The sequence below is a fragment of the Galendromus occidentalis genome, unplaced genomic scaffold, assembly GCF_000255335.2.
Source record: "Galendromus occidentalis unplaced genomic scaffold, Mocc_1.1 scf7180000075574, whole genome shotgun sequence".
NCBI classification, from domain to species: domain Eukaryota; kingdom Metazoa; phylum Arthropoda; class Arachnida; order Mesostigmata; family Phytoseiidae; genus Galendromus; species Galendromus occidentalis.
Genome location: NW_003803564.1, coordinates 28,596 through 49,336, shown reverse-complemented (window position 1 = coordinate 49,336; position 20,741 = coordinate 28,596). Strand labels below are relative to the sequence as shown.

The 20,741-nt window shown below is 51.6% G+C and overlaps 1 long non-coding RNA gene across 1 annotated transcript; it reads left to right on the top strand.

The window, feature by feature from the left end:
* The first annotated feature begins 201 nt into the window (after positions 1-201).
* Positions 202-911, top strand: LOC100901003 (uncharacterized). Its single transcript, XR_145159.2, has 2 exons — positions 202-304; positions 528-911. It is a non-coding gene; the product is annotated as an uncharacterized LOC100901003 (long non-coding RNA).
* Positions 912-20,741: the final 19,830 nt, after the last annotated feature.

The following is a 20,741-nucleotide window of genomic DNA, read 5'->3' as shown; positions in this document are numbered from 1 at the left end:
GGCCCTCATGTATTATTGGGTAGACCAATGTTGAGCTCATTCCGCGTACAAACACGCACACGCGCATGCAGGTGCCGGCTACGCAGCACGCTCGAAAGAAATGTCAGTGCCAGTTGGGTGAGCGACAACGTCGTCACTAGGTGAGGGCCGATAGCTCCTCCGAGGAAAGTATAAAATACCTCGCAGTAAACAAGTCATCTCACAGCAAGCAGCTTCGTGCGAAGAAAACAGCTCTAGCGAAACCCGCCACTTCTCAGCAATGGACTTGGACTACGTTGACCTCGACAGGATCCAGGATCCTGAGGTGAGTGGGATCATCACAGCCATGGAGGGGTCGGATGCCCACGGTGCCTGATCATGAATGGATCCTCATTCGGAGGAATCGAGCTTGAATCCGGAACAGCGAGAGCAAGACCGATGCAATCTCGGGCCGCCGATTCAAAGCACATTCATAGCATTATCGTCTCGTACCCCTCCCCGTCTCGATGGGCATTCATCAAGTTTCAAAATTGTTCGTATCTGTGCAGGTCCGGAAGACGGCTCTGGCTCACCGTAATAGCCGGACTCCCGATGTCGGCTTGGATATTGATGGAAACCTCTACACGAGGAGGATGTCTTCGGATTTCAAAGCAGAAGCCCTAGAGATAGAGTCGACCGGGGAGCCGAAGAAACCCGAAGAACAGAAGAAGAAGTGAATTACCAGCGTAGAATAATTCGCAATACGTCTACGTGGGTGGCAGAGTGGCAATGCCCTTCACGCAGAATTACCCCCTACCCAATCAGCTGTGAGCTGAAGGCTTCGATTCCCAGATGCTGTTATTTTATATATGAGCTTTTTATTCCGATGATACATTGCAGCAAGGGGATGTCATCGGCAGGAACCGAATAATAAAATGAGCATTTGATACAGTGCAGAATACAACTCGTTTGTGCCGGTTCGTTCGACTCAGGATTCTCGAGTCAGATTTTCCGATTTTTTTCCTCTCTTTATCTTCGATGAAGTCGGTCAGACCCTCCGGAATAACGTGCTCGCTCGACTCATCGAAATCCGCTATATCCTTTCGATTCGTACGGCTTGATTTCAGATACGACGATTTCACAGTTTCCTCGAAATCACGCCATTTACCTCCTCCAGCAGCTCCGGTAGGAGCGAGCTTAGATCGTGGGGGCGAAACCGATGAGGGCCTGGCGGGTTTCTCTAGAGCGTTTTTCGCATTTGCAACTTTAGCTGCAGACGCATTCACGGGGCGTACGCTGCTGCCGGAGAGCACTTTGAAGAATGCGCATATCGGACACGATATGACCATAGCCGCATCCTTTGCGTTGCCAGCGCCCTCACCTCTAGCTTTTGGCGTCGGTGCGGGTCTTCCAGCCATTTCGTCCCCGAGAAGGCCAAGGTCAGTATCCGTCGGGTTGGAAAAGACGCCAACTCCCACTCGCTGAGAACGGCTGCGATTCAACTTCGTTGCCAATCATGCATGAACCGACACGGAGGCTTGCCGTTGACGATTTGATTCTCAGCGAGTCACCTACGATATATGTACATACACATCACTGACCCGGTGAGAAAGCATCGCGATCCACTAATCGAGGGTGGGCTAATTGAGCTGGCAGACAGCTTTCGATTGACAGCTCTGGACGGCGCCGACACCACGCGGCCGGGAGACCCCGAAAACCGGAATCGGGATCTGGCCCCCGCAGTAGAGTTTATCTCTTATCTCTATTTTCGATCATTTTATTCTCGATCATAATTATGCGGCTGCTATATCTGATGACCGGAGTAGTTTCGGACGTACATATGTCGGAACAGTCTCGAGCGCAGCCTTCATCCGTCTCAATTCAGCCGAGTTTAACTCAATTACTCTGCGAGCTTCGTCGCTTACCTGTGGCCATTTTCGGCCACTGCGAGATCAAATCGCGGGACATGCACACGGTCTGAGAGCCGGTCGCAGTGATTCAATCAAGAATGAATGAGCGACCCTCTACCTGCGCGAATAGCGCTCTTCCGGACACGCATCGAAGCCTTCGCGCGCTCTCCGCTGCCTAACGAGGGGCGATAGATGCTCACTCGATGGTTTTTCCACGTAGGCCGTCTCCGGGAGGTTCCGTGCCCCACTCTCAAACTATATCAGCCTCACACCGAGCTAGGGAGAATTGGCGAGCCACGGGACTGAGCGAGATCGGAAAAAATTAAAGAGAACGGATGCGACGGCATCGGATCGAGGGCTTCAGCCTTCCGTTAGAAGCGATCTGAGGAGGCGGCGGCGGCGACGGCGCGTCGAACACGCGAAGCGAGGTATTTGAATAAGAACAGGCGGGGGCGCGGGCTCGAATGAAAATGGGAGAGAAAGAAAAGGCTTTGGGGCTTGGGGTTTCCTGGGCGATGGAAGAAGAGCGCGACGGGGGCGGCAAATTGATTAGCTTTCGTTTTTGTCGTTGCTCGAAAGTCGTTCGATGAAAATGCGAAGATGGCAAATTCCGCGAATGTTTGTTCCGCGGACGAGGATGGCAGCGGGCGGCAGCAACGACGGAGAAGACGACTACGGAGACGGAAGAAGAAGGGTTTGCCATCAGCAGCAACGACGCCGCCATCAAAGTCCTTTGTTTGCGTCAAGTTTCCTCTTTCTCCTTCATTCCTTTCTCCGCTGGAAAAGCGCCAGTCATCCAGCCGGTCTTCGAACGAATCTCGCAGCGGATGAGGGGATGCAGAGAAATGCGCGTCATCGTAGTCGGACGGAATATCCACTGAGAATTCATCTGCAGCATCGAGAGGAACGGGATGATCACGGGGGAACGGTGACGAATCATTATTTCCCGCCCAAGAATCCTTTCCCGTTCGATATGCTTCCGTGGCCGACTCCTTGTGAACTCCTCTGGGAACGAGAGAATCTGATGCAGTGGGGGAGACGACGAGTACTCCCCCATCGGCTATCCGTGGAGATTTTTCGGGAGCCAACGACCCAGCATTCATCGTAATTGTTAAATTCAATATATACGCCTATGTACATGCATGCATACAGCAGAGAGGTGGACGGACGGCGGGCGGGCGTGCGAAGGAATGAGGGAATGTCGGTCGGTCGATCCCGCGGTGCAACATCAAAGACCGAGCGCTCTTGCATTCTCTGATTCATGCGCCCCAAGGAGAGGCATGGGAGCGCAGATATTTTCGTCTCGATTCATGAACTCGTGAATTTGGAGCACGGCATGTGTTGCGCAAAATTGCGGAGAGCATCCCAGGCGAATGATTTTTCCATGCGCATCAAAATTATTCGAAATGAGTGCGGTATCAGCCGAGCGCGGAGCTGACGGTCGAGTGAGATCCACTCCGTGTCCACAGCTTTCTCCACGAGTGACTCCGGTACGAGTGACAAACAGTCCAGGAGGGAGAGAGATCCGGAGGATGAGGTCTCGCCCATGCGTCGCTTGCGTGGCCCCGTTCGAGTTCAAGTCAGTGTGGTCGATTCGGGACTTTGACGCGATTTGCACACTGAGGTTTGCGAGATGGTGTAGAGCTGGAACCTCTCGATTGGCCGTGATATGAGGGCTCGGGTCAATTTACAGCTCTCCAGAAGAGCGTCCATACCCTGAAGGAGAAAAGTCACCGGTGCTTCACAGGGCTTCCTCCGGTCATCTTCTCTCGGATGAGGTACCTCTGAGGTGAGATCATTCGACGCTTGACCGAGTAAACTTCTAGTAATCGCGCTTACAGATCGGGGGGCCAGTGCCGAGATCTTCTAAACTCGAGCCCCCTCCTTAAACTCGCATTCCCGAACGTTCCAGAATCGTTGACGGGAGGCGGCTCCCGAATACCCCGGGACATGCCCATTCCTACTTTCTCACGGGTATCTCTCTCGCTGTTGCAGTGCAGCATATTTCGCGAAGTATGGCTCGTCGATGCTACAAGAGACACCTTCATTATTGTTCTGGGACTCGACGCTGAGATCTCCGTCCACGCAAGAAGCTGGAGTAGAAGCTTCGAATTTGCTTACTGAGACGTCGCTGTCGATCGCTCCTAAGCGACACCAGAATACGGCCTTCGCTCAGATTCCAGGACGGTTCCCGGGATTCTCAGTAAGAAATTGCTCTGGAATCATCTTCATCCATTTCACGGAAGGAATTATCGGGTCCATCTGCGGGTGGGAATCCCTCGAGGATTTTGACTGGTGTCATCTGAGCTTCCACTCCGCCGACAAGGGATCACCGCGTTCCGTGAGCGCTCCCCAAGGAGGAGTTCTGGGGTTCCGATCCATAGACGAGGACCGCGGTGCGCCAAATCAAGGGAGGACAGATTCGACTCCGAAATCGCGGTTTGATTTTTCATAAGCATCGATCGAAGATACATGTACGGAAGTGGAATGTGTGGCCAGTTTTCTTCCGCGACGAAGCTCTCTCGATCCAGGAGTTTATTGCGATTACCAAGGAGTCGATTAATTGGACAAAACTGTGAGGCCCGTGCTACGTTCTGATCTTCGATAAAAATACGTGAATTCTCCGACGATAATATCTCCTTTCATTATTCCAGGAATATCGACTATTGCAATTTGAAATTATGACGCCCTCCCGTACCAGGAGACATCGTCTCGAAGGATGGCTACCCGAAATTCCGTCCTTCCTAGCGGGAGAGCAAAGCATAACGCTGAACTCCTGTGTCGGGGAGCTCTAGAGCGCATTCCGGACAAATATATTCACCCCTGCAGATGTCGAGCGCAATCTGACACCATCGAAATGCTCCTGCCCCCTTCTCTCCCTCGTCTCGATCGTTCTTCAAACGCGCTGTTTTCAAGACGTCCCGTGTCCCATCCAGTTCGAAGCGCCGCGCCGTCGCAATATTTGATACATACGACTCCATGAGAATATTGAACGCTCTAAAGCGACGTTTCTCACGGGCACAATTCTCGGAGCTCTTTTCCACGGACAGTTTGATGGTGATCAAATATCATGGAGGCAAGAGAATTTTCAGAGATCGTTGAACCGGGAAGCTCTCCGTGGGGCGTAGGGGGAGACCGAAACATCTGCATTCATTTCCCCGTCTAGGAAGGTGTCTCTGATTGGCCTCGGGTCGTGTAAATGCCGTAGGTTCAACAGCTACATAGGTACGTAGCCAACTAGTTGGATAGCGGCGTTGTATGAGCTCGCAAGCGACCGACGACTCGACTCTCTGGAAGAAGTGAAGAGGTTGTGGCGGTCGTGAACAGCCTCATCTCCCGATCGGCTCCCTCTTGCGTCCGAAACCCTCTCGTCCTCGCATTCAAGCCCGCCTGGCTGGCATGCACTCTCGCGAGCACGCAGCCACGCACACGTTCGCGCAGGGTGGGAGTTGCTGACGGCTGTGACTGCGACGACAAGTGCGTGGGCTTAATAGCTAACAAGCAACCTTTTTTGTGGCGACTGCGGTGGCGCTTCCCGGACGCTGGGCGCTAGAGATTTCTTCATTGAAGTCGCTGAGGTGGTAGAGGACGAATATCGAACCAAAATGCCTTTGATGGATCAATGCGGAGCAATCCATCGTCTCGTCTTGCAGCCGGGAGGCTAGGCACACAGCCAACGAAGTGCAACCTTCCTCAAAGCCGTCCGTCCTCCCGTCAACCGGTGGGTCGGCTCAGCGACGGGTACCGGTCAGTCGGCTATTCCAGCGGTGGGTCTCGGGAGCCATACGCAATCAGAGCTCCCGATTGCGAGACATGACGTTAGTGAGCTCCGACACTTTCGGGTGGACTGTCGGTGTCTCGGAGGAGAAGAGCCGGTCCAATGAGATCAGTTTGCAGTCTGGACCCTCTGATTCGACACCGAATTACGAATCTGAGAGAACGCTTTCAGGAAGAGTCTCCACCGAATCTCCAGCTTCGGTTGTCTGGTCGTAGAGAAGCAGCACATCTTGTCCATTCATCACGGCGGATGATGGATGAATAGACCTCTGTCGAGTAAATGAAGATTCTAGAACACAGCCATGCGAAGGAAGTTTTCCGCAAGGATCACATCCCCGTGACGAATTCACTGAATGGAGTTCGAGGAGAGGCGGAGTGATTCGAGAGAGAATGCGAGGATTCTGTGTCTTGATAAATTCCGTATTTCCATCGTCCGAGTCCTATGGAGGATTATTGATCTTCATCTCCCTTCCAAGTCGCATCGGGCGCGGGTGAGTGGATTCCCGCGAGCGATGAGTTCTAGCGGGTCATGTGAGTGGTGTCGTCGATTAGGGAGAGCCAAATCGAAGAAATCAAAGATGAGCAATGGTTATCCAGCCTGGACAGTCCTATCCAGTCTCATGGTTTCCTCCATTCGATCAGGTATCAGAGTGGGAGACCGCGGAGAACCTCCCGATAATGGTGCGTCGACCGGAGTTTCATTTCTCGAGCTGAGTTCTCTTTTTCACGAATTCCGCCGGATTCATTGATATACGGGGGCCGTCCTTGTCAGCCAACAGGCTCCCTTTATGATTGGTTTCGAGTTTCCTCTCGGAGTCCAAACTCCCGAGGCATAGTGTCGCCGGAAGGACAATCTTTCTCGGGGAAATCTTCCGGCCGAGGAGAGCTGCATTCATCCTAGACAGACTCGTCCCGATTTTTAGCGTCTTCGCCGATCCCGCCGGCGTTTTTCTCTATCGACTCGGAGTTCTTCGAAGCATCTTCAGGGTCTCCATTACCCAATGTTATTTCTTGCGTTTCCTCACCCGGAATCTGTCCTTGCTCTATCTCGTTTCTCACGGGAGAATCTGGCGCTGGTAGGGTCGGAGCGTCCTCCTTCATGGAGCGATTTTTCAAGAACATCAACCATCTCCACAGCCGTAGCAGCCTGAAGATCTGCAGCCAAGCAAGGAACTGCATTGCTCTAACAAGTCGAATGATCATAGTCAACCTCGGGCATTTCGGAATTTCCCCCCACTCGCGATTGAGGAGCCAAGTCCAGAAATCGAGTGCGTTTAAGAGCCTGAACCAAGCCAAGACGTTGAATCGACTGCCATAGCGAATCCACTTAAGAATCTGGATCCACTCAAAGATTTGGAGCAATGTGTAAATCCGCGACCATTCGAGCTTCCTCAACCACTTGCAGCGCCACAATTTCCTCACTAACTGCAGGTAGTCTATATTCCCCAACCATCGATGAATGAAGGTGTAGACGTGGGTCTTCAATAAGCAAAAGACACCGATCGTCTCGAATATGTGATACCACTTGCAGAGATTGACCCACGTGCGCAGTTCGACGATCAGCAAGAGCCTCATCCATTTTCCCATGTGAGTCCATCTGCAGAAGTAATATAGTTTGACCGCATCGACGCTTTTCCTAATGTTCGATCGGTCGTAGGATTGCCTTATCCTCTGTTTGACGTGAAATTCCCCGTCGACCCTGGTCAAGATCCATCTTAGCTCAGTCCAGGAGCTGACAACACACCACCGGGACAGCCACCAGAGTCTCAAGCCAATCCATACACTCACGTGCCAGATGTAGAAACTCATCCACAGCGTGTTTATCGAAATTGCCAAAATCGTATGGATAATTGGCGAGAGGAACGTGTGAAGCCATCTCAAGCAATGCGACCAGATTCGAACACAGTTCCAGAACAGCTCCTGCTTCCGAGAATTCACGAGCATGAGAAAATCGACGACATGCTTGAGCGGTGAACGATGATAAGCGTTTGTCAGTCTTGACAAGATCTGGCTGTTGCCGCAGGCTCGTTCGCATACCCGGATGAAGTTCCTCGGGAGCCACGCGACAGTTCGGATAGCTTTCTTCGCGACCGAAACACTCAGCCATATGAGTATTTTAAGACAGAGTATGAATATTCTCTTGATCTGAAGAATCCAGGCTACGAGCTTGATTATTGCGATTGAGATCTTCAAGCAATTTTTGAAGAACCGTAGGAGCAGGCCACAAATATGCAGCCATCTTCTTATCGGCAGCCATGAGAGGAAGCTTATCAAGAACAGATCCGCTGATTGTTGGGGGTTTGGGCTATCTGATTGAGAAGGTTTGGCTTCGACGCCGACTGCTGCTCAATGAGCGCTAAGAACAAGCTCCAGAATTTTGATCATGAATGAATCAGCATGAATTCGCCGAACTTCGTTTCCTCGATCGGGTTGTGTCTCACGTAGGAGTTTCTGCTCGCTCAGGAACTTTTCCGTCGGTTTAGCTGGAACGCTTTCATCATCGACCACAGATGACTCGCTCGATCTCGATGATTGGGAAACGACAAGCATGATACCTCAGCGCTCATGAAACAGACCCGGACAACGCGGGAACAGCTAAACGCGCGGTTAATAATTCCGAGGCCTGACTGACGTCCACAGGCGTCCACAAACAGCCCCAAGAGACGTCAAAGTGAGTCTTTCGGGTTAGGAACGCTATTTCGTTTATGTGGTGGGTGCTCCATGGGCAAAGCCGCATTCTCTGTTCCCTAATGCGAGTGTCCGATCCGCTTATGGGCCCTCCAATCTCCCGGTGAGCCATTCGCCCAGGGAGCGGGCCAGCAAACAAACCTCCCCCTGCGAGCCATCCGTCCCCCGAATTAATGGCCGTCATGCTGCGGGTCGACATTCGAAGAGGCATGCGAATTCCCCCTCCCGTCTTCTTTCGGGCGAGTCGCCCCCCATCTTATTTCTGGGACCCACTCCGCATACTCGAGACGTGTCGTCGTTGTGTCATCGCCTTATGTGACTCCGAGTCTAGAGCAGCCGATCCGAGGGTTTCTGTGTCAGAAACCGCGAACGTCGGGGAAAATGAGCGTCGACGTCGTCGTTCATATTTCCGGCATAATGAGCAACCGCGCTTCCTCTCACGCTCTGTAAGTTCGGGTCTTGTCACCGGTGCCCCGAGAAGTAACGGCATCAAATCACAGATCTCCGTCACGACGCTTTTCATTCGGTTGAACCGATTGAATGAGGTGCAGAAGCGAATGAATGTCGCGATAGGCAAGACACATGACAAACGACAACGATCGATGCAGAATCGTTGAATGAATGGCTGGCTACGCGGACAGATGGATGATACGATTGAGTGGTTGAGGGAGGAGGCATCGGCCACTTTCACTTGTTTCAATCGTGTCGCCGACAGGAATTGAAGCTTGGCTGGCTAAGGCATCGACCGACTGTCTGTCTATATGTCCTTCCGACTGCTTAGCTTTTTGACAATTACTTTCCTTTCTGCGATGCCTAGACGTTAGGATCGTGTGCTCGTTGTTCGATTTGTGTCAACCCCACCCTACGACACTCGCCCATCCATGCTTGGTTGAGTTATCAATTGCGGGGATCGCCGCAGAGAGATCTTCTGGTCAGATCGATTCATTTTGCGATGCTACACCGTCGTCGGCGGTGCCAGCCATCAGATCCGCCTTCTTTCGAGTTGGACAGAAATTCCGATGTCGACGTAGTGGGACGAATGTCCGGACTGAGTCCTATATAGGGAATCTGAGAGCTTGGATACAAGTTTGGAGGCTCGGTGATCTCTACTGTGTTCGTGTTTGTGCTTGTTCAGTGTGCGCTTCCGAAAATGCTCTTCAAGAAGTGGATTGCCGTGGCCGTGGGCGTATTCTGGTTGAGTTTTTGGTCGCTGATACTGCAAGCCGAGGGAGGTAAACACCATCGGCAGCAACAACATCAGCAGCATCAACAACACAACAATGACTACTCCGACGAATCCGCCGAATGGGATTGGAAGGTGAGACGAACCCGAGTGGGATATACGACACAGATATACGATGACTCTTGCATGCTGAGAAGATAGACCGATCGACGTATGCAGAGTATTTCCCAAGCTTTATCTTGATTCGGCCTCGGGGGTACACGTATGCAGGCGAATCCGACAGCATTTTGAAACCTGGTCTGGCTAGACTCGCAATAAATGCTCGAGAGCGGAATTCCATATACTCCGCTCGACCATTTCCGGTAGGTAATAATGCGAAAGCCTGTTCCGTTTCAGATGCAGCAATTCAAATATCTCATTGATAAAGGCGGCCGAAAAGGAGGTTGCGGAACGGATAGCGCTCTTATTGCGATCCTGCTGTTTCTGCCCCTCGTCGGGTTATTAGGTCTCATAGCTCCGCTCATGCTCTTCATATTCCCTCTGCTCTTGGGTGAGTTCCAGACTTCCTCGACATGCTGAACGACCTCTGCGTCCTAGATTCCCTGCGTTCGCTGTCATCAACGCACTGGAAGTTATTTCCTTTTTTGTTGCCCTGAGTATTCGGCTCTTGGGCATCTCCGGTTGAATCTGCGCGACTGTGGATCTCATCCCGGTCGCTTGCCTGAACGATCGTCGACCGAGCCCGGGGGGCTCAGTTCTTACGTCTGGAATGAGCTCCCAAGAATCATCCGAGCCCGGTGTTCCCATCGATGTTGAATCCGGCCCGCTACGCGTGGCCCGCTGTGAAAACCAATCATTCAGTCTTCGAATGACCCATTCGCTGAGCTTGCCAGCCATAATATCCTTCTGCTATTCGAGTATTCCAAGAAGCTTCTGGAAAACATTCCCTCCGCTTGTAACGAAACAGCGGCCCCCAATCATCCCTCTCCCTCCATGTAGCCTCCGGCGCTGAGTAATGACTCCGTATATATTATATACTCTGGGAAGTCTGACTTATGACCTTATAAACTTCACTTGACGGCGATTCTGGAGAGCCGAACACATTATTTTCATTCTGTGTTTGCGGATCCATTCCTAGATTAACTCACAGAGAGTCGACATTGCGAAGAAACCCCGCTGGTCGTGATGAGGTTGGCCGAGTCCGCGGCAAACAGAGGGAGGAAACTTGCGAAACTTCTCAGAGCTCCAGAGAAGCGAGTCGTAGAAGATTTGTGTGCAGCGTTGCGATAGGGTCGGAATTGTGCAATTCCCGCAGATGCAAACAAGCCGACTGGCGGGAACGGTTTGTTTGGGGATCCGGAGCAGGGCTTCGGCTGGCCGAGCATCGTTTACAAGGAGCGCCCTTCGAGCTCGTTAAAATTGGACTCAAAAATTCATGAGGTAATATTTTCCAGGGTCGCCTGCCGTAGTCTCGGCGGGGACAACTCCCGAAGTAACCGTCACGGGTCGCCGTAGGAAACGCTCCTTGGATCAGCTCATGTTGAGCGTGCTTCCTCATTTAAATAAATTGGCGATGACGTCGTCGACATCCAGATAATTCGAGGCTGGAGGAGGCGGAAGCATTCAAGGTCATGTAAATACCCTGCGCTATTTATCCTGAGAGGTGCCCGCTGCTACGAAATTAATAAAACTCACAATTAGAGTGCTCGAGACAAATTGCAAGTGATCTTTGTCGTCGCTGGCGTCCCCAGCGCCCATCAATAGACGCGATCGCATACCAAAGTATCCGGTATGCGTTTGACAACGCTGGTGACCCGCGGAAGACAAAGCGGAGGGAGTGTCTGTCGGAGGAGTCTCGAAACAAATTCTTTCGCGAGAAATATTTATCCTAGTCGAACAGGCCGGAAATGTGTCTTTCACAATACTGCTATGGTGATCTTACGTCAACATCCGATTGGCATATTGAATTCCGGAACGAAGTGTCTGCAGCTCGGCGTGAATCTGTCAGGTTCTCGCAATGAATATTAAGCTCAAGACGATATTATGCCGATCCACGAGGAGCTGAAACTCATAGCGCTAAAAAAAATCGCTCGAGACGGAACCAATTCTTCAGCTTTCTGCTCTATGAAATTCCCCGATCCGGAACAATTGCTCGCAGAAGCTCCAAGCAGTGGCAAGGAGTTGTAGAACATTGTTATCCACCGAAATGGGTGGAACCCTCTATAAGATAGCCGAACGTTGTCTCAGACGAAAAAGTACGGAGCCTACAGGGCAGCAATCTAATTAGACAGTGGAGCTAGTTTTTTCTTGCTCCGTGCCTAATAGACCGCCGGCTGCCACCACGGCACTGCTTAACACGCAGGAGGCATCTGTGTCAATCGCCTATCCCTGGAGCATATTGGCCCTCACTGTCGGACCTTTCTTGCAGACATAGGTCCCGGAGACCCGCACACCACCCGGTTATAGCTACTGCAAACAAAGCTAGCATTGCAGAGACGAAAAGGGGAGAGCTAGGAGGTGAAGCTCACCGACAACAGACCGGAGAAGAGGACGGAAAAAGCATCCTGTCTGCGTCCCGTATGTTTGTACGTTTTGTTCTCCTCCGGTTTGTGAACTGAGCGCGTTTTCAAAACATAGAGTCTCTTGCGGCGGAATTCGAGATGCTTTCCCCACGGTTCTGCCCCGGACAGAGTGCTTGCAGATCGAGGGATCCGCGTGACGTTGAAGCTTTGTGACGAAATTTAACGCTTGCGAATCACTATCAAGAGTGCTCAGGATCCTCATGGACCTCGAACGAGATCACGATGTATTTATTGTGGATTCTTAGGAGTTGTAGCTGATATTCCCGAGGAGCGTAATCGGGTCGGATCGGCTGCATCTTCTCGAGGAGAGGGGGGGAGTTTGGGGTCAAGGCAGCAGGATATTCGAGGTCGAAATCTCCGCGACGCCTGAGAATCTCAAGGACGATTCACTTTCTCGTTCTTTCTCGCCTTCAACTAATGAAGATCACGAGGTTGTAGAGAACTTTACACCTTGAGAAATCATCCCTCACCGCTTCAACTTCGGTGTCGTCAAACCGACTCGTATTTCGGAAGAAGAGGTTCGTTTTCCTTTGGAAAAAAATCAAGGTTGGCCGTGTCACGAACGGCTCCGGAGCATTCCTGAAAGAAATGTAGGTCAAACGGCAGTTGATTGTGGGTGTTCCCCATGACTGCTCCCGGCGACCCAATCGCTGACGATTTCAGGCGCAGCCAGACGTTCGACTACGGAGAACTTCAACTATAAATCGTCAACCATCCAGTCGCTAGCGACAAATGCCCCCGCCATTGATGAGCTCGACCACACATTGAGCCGCTCGAGGATATTTACTCCATTCGTCATTATTCCATGCATCGCCCTCTAAGAAGTCTGACGCGGTCCATGGCTCGGTCATTCCTCCGCGGAGCGATGGGTTATTCGGAAAATCAGAAATTCTGTGAGGATACAGGACCGTGCATTGCAATACCCGTAACTCGAGAAGGGAATTTCGAGACTCTAGCTCGTTCGTTCACATACAGTCCGCAAGCAGCCCAGAGCATGCGATGACAGGACGCTCTCCAAGACTCGGTATCGAGGTCTAGCTCCTGGCGTGGAGTGAAGAGGGACTTAAATCGGAAGTTTCGCACATGCTGAAGCTAATCGCTATTAGCTTTGACAAAGAAAGAGAAATAGACACTGAAGCTGGTAGATGAAGACGGGGCTGCTTGCAATGCCGAGAGAAGTGACCAGTGAAAATATAGAATGCCTCGCAGCGTCGATCCTCCCGCCTCTGTATCGTCATTCCCCGTGCCGTCGAAACGATCGTCGAGGTCAATGTTCCAATCCATTGTTACCTCCGGTCTCACAACTAGGTATTCATTTCTTTCGCTCCTCCGTGCGGATGTCCAGCATGAGCGCCGCCGGATGATAATCATGGTAATCCTGGATTCGTCTGGATTTTTTCGCTCGGCCCCCGGATATCCTCCGGAAAATCAGAGGAGTTTTCTCAGATTCAGTGGGCTGTTAGGCAATATATCATTCTCGTGGCAATGGAGACGAGTGTCTCGGTGGAGCTCCCGGAGGGATTTGGCTGAAGATCCCTCTGCAAAATCCGCTCTTTCTTGGGCTAAGCGCTCATTATTTCCCCCTAAAAATAGATCAGTCGAGCGCCGTTCAAGCTCGAGATCGCTATTTCGGAGTTCAATGTCGTCAGCAATGTGAGCCCTCGTTCAAGTTGTCAGAGATGCGGCCGATTTGCGTCGGCCGGATTCTATACTTTGTCAGTTGCTTCGATCCGTTGTGAGTGAAAGTGCGATAGATGTCGCAGAGGGACGGCGCGATACTGATAGCGAGCATTCAGCTAATCATCAGGGCTATTCGCGGAGTGAATCCTGGTGATCAGCCCGCGATTCGGCGTTCGAATATCGACTTTCTAGGCCGTCTATCGCGAAGCTCCAGAAGTCCCCGATGACCCCTCTACATCTCGGTTTAATTGATCGGGAGAGGCGACATTCGTGCTTCTCCGAGCGAGGGAAGCGGACTATAAGGCAAACTGAGGGAAAGTTCCGACGACTTATCCAGACACACTGACACTTCTTGGAGTGAGGTGATTCAACAGCTGCCAATAGTAAACAATGTATTAGATCTAGAGATTATTTCTAGGATCCACGGTAGATTCTTATCAGAGTCAAACAATGGAAGTACCCGCAAGATTGCAATCGTAGTCTGGCCGAACGCCTTGCCCCAGACGGCTCGCTCTCGTCAACCTCTTCCGATTGAGAAGAAGAAGAAACACTTTGACGTCACGACAAATCGGTAACTACTCACCACACAGTCTGACCCTGTGAACAACCGATGTATCTCATGGTTATTTAATTATCTTGCTGCTGGATATACTTTCGTTGACGGCTTCTCTACGACCCTCGCTGAAACTCTCGTGCTTGAGGAGAAAAATTGACCGCTTAGCTCCCTAGCCTTCATATCGAGACTCCTGCCTGAACGTGCCTCTGTCCTGTACCTACTCAGGTTCGCGAGGACTGTAGCTCAGGGCGAGAGTCGCACCGTGCGCAACAAATGCTCGCAATCATACGAAGGGAGGAACATTCGTATTTTGGGCTCCGTCATACAGCTGGATGGGGAAGAAATTCCAGCGAATCTGGTCGATTAGGAGGCGAATCCCGGTCGATAAGGAGGCGAGTTCAGAAATTAAACACGGAAGCCCGTTTTTCAGAGGGCGGTGGAGGCGCGAATTCCATGGTGAGTATATTCCGTAAGAAGCAAGAACGACTTCCAGCTCCTGGTACATTTATACAAAATAAATTTATTCGATCGCAATCGGAATCATTCACTCTGGGTATGACGGTCTGCGCTGCTGCGATGATACCGCATCGTCATACTTCTGCTGGAGGTCAGCGAGCGTTTGCGCGTCGGAAAACTCCTTGTAGTCCGTCGATTTCTTCCTGGTGAAACGGTTTCCGTCAATCTCTTCCGGAAGATCGGCTTCCCGGCTCGCTCTGCGTTCGAGGATCAAACGGCGGATCTGGAAGGCATCACAGAGTTACTTTTCTTCGTTTCACTGCATCCAATGTCGCGTCTGGTTTCATGCATGACGGAGGGAAGTGCTTGTGACAGATACTCATCGATTCACCACAGGCCATGATCGCAAACTACAATATATGGGATCTGGGTCCTGCTCTGTCTCGCAAGCGCATTCGAAACGTTTTTGAAGGATGAGCCGTCTGGTCCTCCGCGGGAACAGAAAGCGCTATCAGGAGCGTCGCATGAATACCGCAGCTAGGCGATCAGCGAAGACCGTACGAGAGCCGAATATTCCACGATGGGAGTCACGTGAACTCGATCGCTGCTGACACCAGTACCGGCAGCGTCCTTCCGAATAACATGGTGCTGATAACGGGTGTAGTGGGATTTCATAATTAGCGATTTACCTTGGGATCCAGGGGTTTGTCCACATGGGTTTCGTAATCGTCGCACATATTGGGTAGCGGTGAGCTGTCGGTTTCACTGTGTCGGCGGTGAACTGTGGGTCTCCTGCAGCCGGCGGTCAAGCTTATATACGAAGAACGAGTGTTCGTAAACAGCTGGCCCTTTTCCGAATAGCTGTCATTACAGGCTCACGTGAGCTGCGAGGGTTGAGCCCAGCCTGTAACCCGGTCGTCGAATGTGGGTTTGCTGGGTCAGCGCAGGTCAAAGCTCAACTCGTACTCTGGCCTGTTTGTCTGTCCGTCTGTTGGAGGGTCTTCGAGTTTCTCATGGTGTTCTTTTCCTCGTCGGCTCTCTATCTGTTCACTATCTACTGGGTTGACTAGCCGACTCGCTAGAGGCAAGGAAGCGTAATCGAGATTTCTCCCCTCCGGGTCGGGTCCGTGAGGCATCTCACCGGTGCTTCGAGTTTATTTGGCCGAGTAGAGTTTTCTAGGTTGATGAGTTCACGCTCACGCTACGGATCCCGTCCATACATTCTCTCAGCCCAAGGTCCGTTGGCCCGTAATCGGCAAATATTGCGCATTTTCTAAAATCTCTCTAGGGAACTCTGCGAGGCGATCCGAACGCCGCAAGCACCCGAGGGTGACGAGAGGAGTGATTCGGGCCTTGGTCCTCGTCATGTCGTATCTATTCCGAGACAGTACCTTGGCATCGCTTTTGTAAACGTGAGTGATCTCTGACATTATGATGGGGATTCTAGCTTTTAGCCCTGTGACAGTTGGCTTCTCCCGGATCTACCCCGACCTGGAGGCGGACTATGAACATTGGCCTGCCACCCTGACCACACATCAGAAGCATGCGCCAGTTTGTTTTCGGTGAGCAATGCGGCGCTGCTTTGAAGTCCCTGCGGTACTGTAGCGGAGGACCCCCTCGTCTCTTTTCACTGCTTCGTCTATTCAGTGTCTTCTCCAAATTCACGCTGCGCGTGTCGGTCATGGCGAAGAAGAGTCAATATTTAGAGTCGCGACGAGAGTCTGGCGTTTTTGATGGCCCCGAAGTCGACTCCGAACGATCGAGAAGGCCATAAACGCCAGCACGAGTTATGCAACAGATACCGTATAAATTGTCGACAGCTTAACGTCGACCGCAGGCACGATAAGGGCTCTTCGGCACTTGTTGGATCGTAAAAAGCAGGAGTTTTTCCGGGCTGTATCGAGAAGGAGCGGGGATATTTCTGTCCCTTCATTCCGTTTCGGGACTTCGCTGGTATCATCGAATCTCGAAAGTTTATCATTTATTTGGAGAGTTTTCCCAATGGGATGCCCTCTGAGAATATCGTCGCATCGGCATCAAGTGAGAACTATTGTCTCCGTGAGAGCTCAGTTTCAGACGTGACGGAAATTTTCCCATTGAGGAGCTCCCCGAGCTCGCTAAGTCTTGAGATAAGAACCGGTTGTTGGCGAGAGAACTCTGTTCCAAAAATAGTCGCAATCTACGGAGAACATTTAACCTCTCTGTCTCCCCTCTGAGTATCATGAAATACTGCATTCTCCTCCTTGTGGAGGCTTGACGTCGTTCATTGACTTGGTCTGGATTTCTGCGGGTTCGCTATTCGAGTGATCGGTCAAGCGATCTTCTTCCGCAGGTAGCTTTGATAAAAACGAAACACCGAAGTCCAGAGGAGTTCTGACAGACGTGAGATGACTTGGGAGTCGCCGCTCCCCTACTTGGAACCATTTTCAAATGCCGACTTCTTCGCACTCTTCCCTTTGTGCTTTCCGTCGGCTGCTCCCTATTCCCTCCCGACTGCACGACAAAATGGGAGACTGAGCTCCCGCAGCGGTCGTCCGCTTGGGGTCCATCGGCAAACTTCGGGATCGTTCGAAATTCAGTCAGCAAGCATTTATCGGAGGGCAGCTGGCTGAACGGATGTACACCTAGACAACGACGGGAACAGGAGAGGGGGTCGAGATGGTCCTTGACGAATCGCAGCTACGTGTATGGTTCCGATCGGTGAACTCTCTTGCGACGTTACGACGAAAACAAGCAGATCAGTTTCCACTGCGACGCGATTTTGCTTTTCTCGGCTCTATTCTGAGCTCCGAGTCGTTTAACGAAATCGGCCCCGATCGATATGGTCTTCCGGAAAAGAGGGCCGCGAAGCGAACGTCAGCGTCGGCCGGAGGAGGAACTCGCCGATGAATAACCGCGTACGAGACACTTCGGGCGCGTTGTGAATGCTCATCTTCCTCTCGAAAGTCTCCAGACTTCTCGACAACTGCCGCCTTTTCAAGTGCTTTTAAAGGAACCCACGCAGCGAGTGTCACGAACCTGTCATCGGAGAGCGGATCTGCATGTGTCAACCTGGTTTGCTTCCACGCTCTGTTGACAGGTGGAGAGCAGCACTTCGAGCAACTCGTCTATTTCTTAAGCTAGAAGCTCTGTTCGCATGGCTCGTCTCCCCGGTTGATTTCCTTCCTCCTTGGGTATCGTTCTTCCGGACGTACCCACGTATCGTGATCAGGCCCAGGTCCTAGAACAGCTTGGCGATGGAGTTTCCAGGCTCAATACCTCTTGTCAAGACTCTGCTCTTCCGCACAACAAAAGTTCTCCCTGTCCGGAGCTCGACAGGTCGCCGAGATCAGAGATCAGATTAATAAGTGTGCCACCGGAAATTAAGGCTCATAGCGATCGTAGCAATAGCCTTCTCGATCCTCACACTCTTCCTCCCGCCCGGACTCGATCAAAAATACCTCGCTCGATACGTCGGCGAAACGAGATTATTACACAGTAGATAGATAGGGATAGTCAGCGTCATCTCGTATCAGGCTCGCCCTCGTCTCCTGCCAAAGATCGTTTTACGGCAGAGATCAGGCGAGCACTTCTCGCGATAAGGGAAAACAAGCCATCGCGAGGTTGAATACACAGCTTGTTACTATTAGTTCTATTGGGGAGCGTTCGTACCTTATGGCGCGAACGGAGCGAGTGATCTCCACTGATCCGAGTTTCACAAATTCCGAAACTTCTGGCTCCCGCAGAGGGGTTTAATCCTTGACGGGATCTTGGAATACGCGGGGATGTCCTTTGGTCCCATGGTTTTACTCATCGAGAGCTTGGCCTGACGGGAGCTCTGCAGGAAAACCGATTTCTCTTTCTGTCATTCGCGACATGGAAGACACAGAATGTGAGCAGACCTATAGACCCCGACTTGACCCTGGGGGGAATGGCGAAAATTTCCCAAATGAATGGGTAGTTCCTAATCAGAAGATTCACGCTCTTCCGAACCGCCTGCAGACCGACGGGAAAGCACCCAACCGGAACGCAGAGAGCTTTGCGTCTGAAGATCAGTGCCGGTGCCGCAGCTGCTGGAGCAGCTGTCTGGGTTCGTGTGTGTAACCCTGAACGCTTCCGGAAACTCATTGGCTACTCACATGAGTCGCCCTAATCTCTACTCCCCCTGGAAGCCATCCTAACTCGGTCGAGTACCGCGTGTGCGGGGAATGACGGATCCACACTACTTCAATTACCTAGTTGTACAAACATTCTGCCCGCTCCTGGGCGCTCGAGGGACGCCGAGGTTTCAGATGCTGTCGGAAATTTTTCGAGATCTCCTCCCCAGATCACTGATCAAATATTTTCCGATCTCCCGATCGATCAACGCTCCACCGATGGTCACCGGGATCATAGGAATGGCGGAGCATCAGAAAAATTGACGACTCACACTCTAAGTGTCTCCTCCCGTTTGTGGGATTCCTGCTCGCACTCGGAGTTGACAGACAAAGTTCGCGAATCGTTCGTGGAAATTCCCCGGGGTCAAATGAAAACCTTATTCATTCTCGCGACTCTCTTTGTGGCCAGCCTTGCCTCCGTGCTCGGAGGATCCAGATCCAAGAAGTTGAAGGCACCGAAACCGATCGACTGGAATCTTCCCTACTACACCAAGAAATTTGTTCTTTGCAAGAAGCAAAGATTTTTCAATCCCGTCGAGAACGCGAAAGCCCAAGCGTGGAGCACAGACGTGTTCCGCAGATGCGGACCGAGAATCGTGGTCAGATTCGCTTCGGAGCTTCAATTTCCTGCATTCGGTAGGTACTGCTGGAAACGGTTTACAACGATACTGAGAGCCGTTCGTAGAAGTCATCATGAGTAGGGATATATTCAGAGATATGAATATTGAGCATGTGAATCAAATGGATGCTCAGAATGAGTTATCGTGAATATAATCAATCATTGAGAATTGAGCTCCGGCCTCCTTCCGAATGTGGTGACACTCCGCAGGTATCTTCAAGCTCACTGCGTTGTTCTGTTGGGCGGTCGATTTCATTTTCGCCCGCATTGCGAACGACGGGACTCTGCTCGTTCCAGCCGACACCAGAACACAGGTTCTCTTCGACTTCGTCAAGGCCCTCGTCACGAGCGTGACCCGTATCAATCACAATTTCACGGTGGAGCACCGAACACAGGTCTACTCGATGCCGTACAAGAAGGTGGGCGATTTCATTTTCACTGTACTGAGATGTGTTCTCACAACCGAACAGCTCTCGCAAAGGGATGGCGATATTTTCAAACACACTATCGCGTATTTCAACTTCATGCTGCTATGAATGTCTGGTGGAAGCTTGAGCCGTGACGGTCGGCATCACGATCTCTTCAATGATAATAAACGAGGGAAGATGTCGAGAGGGCTTTCCCGTGATTCGTGACTTGTCGATCCCCCTAGGTGGGAGCTCTCACCTGAAACGGGCGACGAATGCTTACGACGAATGTTCTCTAGACGGAGCCACATCCATTCCATGTGCTCCCGAACAGCGGTCTTCCATCTCCTCCTTTCGCAGCGATCGAGGGCGAGCGTTCCGGAACGGGAATACGTTTCTCTCCCCACGATGAGGAAACGAACGATCTTCGCTATGCTATGTGAGTCACATGGTCAATCGCATCCCACATCTGGAACCACCTGCAGCGTCAGACAGTGGGAGAGGAAATCCTCAACAGCTAATTATTGTGAGGCGACCGAACCGGCGTTCGCGTTAACGAGATGTTTGTTCACCACAAATACGCGGGGCAAACAGACGGGAATATCTCGATACGATCGGAGAATCATTTTAGGTACATTCTTCTCTCATGATTGGCTGAATCCGGGATACGAGGACGCTGAAAAAAAGACGTAGTGTAACCTCGAATGATCGAGCGATCTCTTACCACGCGCAGGAAGAAGTCTGCAATCCTTGGTACAACTTGCCGGACCAGGAAGGCTCACTCCGCCG